Source organism: Hypanus sabinus, unplaced genomic scaffold (assembly GCF_030144855.1).
Source record: "Hypanus sabinus isolate sHypSab1 unplaced genomic scaffold, sHypSab1.hap1 scaffold_635, whole genome shotgun sequence".
Lineage (NCBI taxonomy): Eukaryota > Metazoa > Chordata > Chondrichthyes > Myliobatiformes > Dasyatidae > Hypanus > Hypanus sabinus.
Genome location: NW_026781491.1, coordinates 208,981 through 211,993, shown reverse-complemented (window position 1 = coordinate 211,993; position 3,013 = coordinate 208,981). Strand labels below are relative to the sequence as shown.

Here is a 3,013-nt window from a genome sequence, read left to right as displayed (position 1 = left end):
TCGCAGGCAATAGGAGAATACAGAATAAACAATTTCAAAAGCTTCCATCTTCTTTTGCTGTAACCATCCATTAACTCAGTCTCCATGCTTCAGTGTGTGCAAGGACAGAGGGATAAAGCAATATCAACGACTTTCTGGATTGGTCGGTGCTGTGGGTCACTAAAGCTCTAACCCAGACATACAGTCAGACATCCATAGGGAACCACTGCACAGAAGCAGGGTTTTCAGCCCGTCTAGTCAGTGTGGAAATATTTAAACTGCCTACTCCCATCGTCCTCACCCGGACTGTGGCCATCCATATCCCTCTCATCCGTGTACTTCCCCAATCAACTCTTAAACGTTAAAATCGGAATCTCAATTACCACGTGTTGGCAGCACTGTCTACACTCTGACCACCCTCTGAGTGAAGACGTTTCCCCTCATGTTTCCCTTAAACATTCCACATTTCACCCTTCACCCAATATCGCCAGATGTATTCTCGCCCAACATCAGTGGAGAAAGCCCGCTTGCATTTACACTCTCTATACGCCTCATAATGTTGTATACCTCTATCAAATCTCCCCTCTGTCTCCTACCCGCTCGGAAATAAAGTGCTGATATATTTAAACTTTCCTTTTAATTAAAAACATTCAGTACCGGCAATACCTGTGTAATTCTTTTTCTGCATTCTTTCAGTCTTATTTGCATCTTTCCTGCAGATAGCTGAGCACAACCGCACACAATGTTTTAAATTGGGCCCCAATAAATCCTTAAACCACAGCAACGTATCATCCCAGCTCCTGTACTCCGTACTTTGGTCTATGAAAGCCAATGTGCGAAAAGCTGTTTTTACGACCCTATCTTACTGTGCCGCAACTTTCACTGAATTATGGATCTGCATTCCCAGATTCGTTTATTCTACCGTACCCCTCAGTGTCTTATTGCTCGTTGGGTCAGACCAACCCTGGCTGGCCCTCCCAAATGCAACATCTAACACGTGTCTGCGTTAATTCCGATCTGACATTTTTCAACCCATTTTTTCCAGCTGGTCCAGATCCCGTTTCATGCTCCGGTACTCTTCCTAGTTGTCAACTACACCCGTAAGGTTGTTGCCATCGGCAAATTTGCTGATCCAGTTAACGACATCATTATCCAGATCATTGATAAAGATGACAAACAACAATGGACGCAACAACGATCCCTGGGACACTCCACTCGTCACAGGTCCCCAGTCAGAGAGACAACCATCCATTACCACACTCTAACTTCCCCAACGTACCCAAAGGCCAATCCAATTTACTTCCTCATTGTGAAAGCCAAACTACTGATCCTTCCCGAGCATCCTCCCACACGGAAAACTGACAAAGCTTTAGGAAAGTTGAGATTTGTTTATAAATCCAAAGATCCACGATGACACTAGCGATACACGCGACGTATTGCCGACAGCTCGCAAAATGTCTGGATGTATTTCTGCTGACCGACTGTAGCTGCTCTGTGAAGCCCTTAATTTCCCTTTAAGAAACGTACTGTTGATCTGTCTAAATTACTCAGCAGTTTAACGAGCTGCTGAAAGACCAGGTGGATTTGACTCTCGGGAATGCCGGTGCGGCACCTTTCAGCGATCAGCGAAGGTCAGCCATTACCATTGCCGGAAAAGAGGTCGGTTCGGAAGACCTCAAGCCAGACTAAATCGACGGGCGATGAAGCATCGCTTACCTGCATCTTCTTAGCCAAAGGCCAATTACTTGAAAACAAGATGGATTTTCGTAAGTGCAACGTTGCAGTTTCGGAGGGAAATGAGGGGCTGCTGTCTTCTCTGTTTCATGGAGACATGGCTCAGTTCGGTGGAACAGCCGGAAGGATTCCACCGTTCGGAGAAGATAAGACGGTATTATGGTGCAGCGGGTGGGGAGCGGGGTGGGGGCGGAAGATGGTGGATGTTGAACAGCGTGTTGTTTCATGATAAATTCTTCATGCTCTGCCCATATAGCGGTCTTGCCGCACCCTTGTTCCCCCAATCACAACACCCAACGTTTGAGTTCTGTCGGTGCTGTTTACCGAGAGGTTCTCCTCATTGATCCGGACGGCACTTCACATACCGCCAGAGCAGATGTTAATCAAGCAGACCATGTACTGAATACCGCGATCGGCAAACAAGGAACTGCCTACCCTGAGGACTTTCCAATAATTGCGGGGGTTTCTATCAGGCTTGTTTAATGAAATCTAAGCTAATTTGTCATCAGCACGTCATCCTCTGTTCAAGGGCCTCCTGCACACACGACCACAGTTAGGGCACGATCAGGAAAGCCTACCATTCCACCCCAGACCATATTTCAGGCATTCTGAACGTCTGATTTTATTTCTCCTACCTCCATCCAGGCGGAGGGTGAGGAACAAGACATCAGATGTATCGGCAACACTGTCGCGGGAATCGGAGGGCCGGCTACTGAGTTGTTTCGAGGCGACAGGCAGAAACAAAAATGACCCAAAGCTCATAAGAGAATCTAAATGTCACCATCTTTATCAAGACACTGCAGAGCGAGTGTTTCTGACTGATTCATTCAGAGTCCAGAGTGTCCCTTAACCAGAAGCGCCGGGTGAACAAAAGATATGCAAAGTGCTGAGCAGTAGTTACATGACCATATTTATCACATTTATTCATGATGATGATTATTATTTATCGATCGGTTTTGTTTCGTATTTTTTCTGATCTGTTAGTATCTATTGCAGTGTGCAACGCATCATCAGTTTCCCTGGTGGTCTAGTGGTTAGGATTCGGCGCTTTCACCGCCGCGGCCCGGGTTCGATTCCCGGTCAGGGAATATTAAGATATTGCCTGCTGTAATTTAATCAGACAACATACTGCATTGATCCCGAGGGAAATTGAGTTTCGTTATTGTCGCTCCAACCAAGAACAGTGTAGAAATATAGCAATATAAAACCATTAATAATTAAGCCATAATAGTAAATTATGTCAAGTGGACATTAGTCCAGGACCAGCCCTTTGGCTCAGAGTGTCCGAGAGAGGAGTTTG

General features: G+C 46.0%; 1 non-coding gene across 1 annotated transcript; it reads left to right on the top strand.

Annotated features, from left to right (window-relative positions):
• Positions 1 to 2,729: 2,729 nt before the first annotated feature.
• On the top strand, positions 2,730 to 2,801 carry trnae-uuc (transfer RNA glutamic acid (anticodon UUC)). Its single transcript has one exon. It is a non-coding gene; the product is annotated as a tRNA-Glu (tRNA).
• Positions 2,802 to 3,013: the final 212 nt, after the last annotated feature.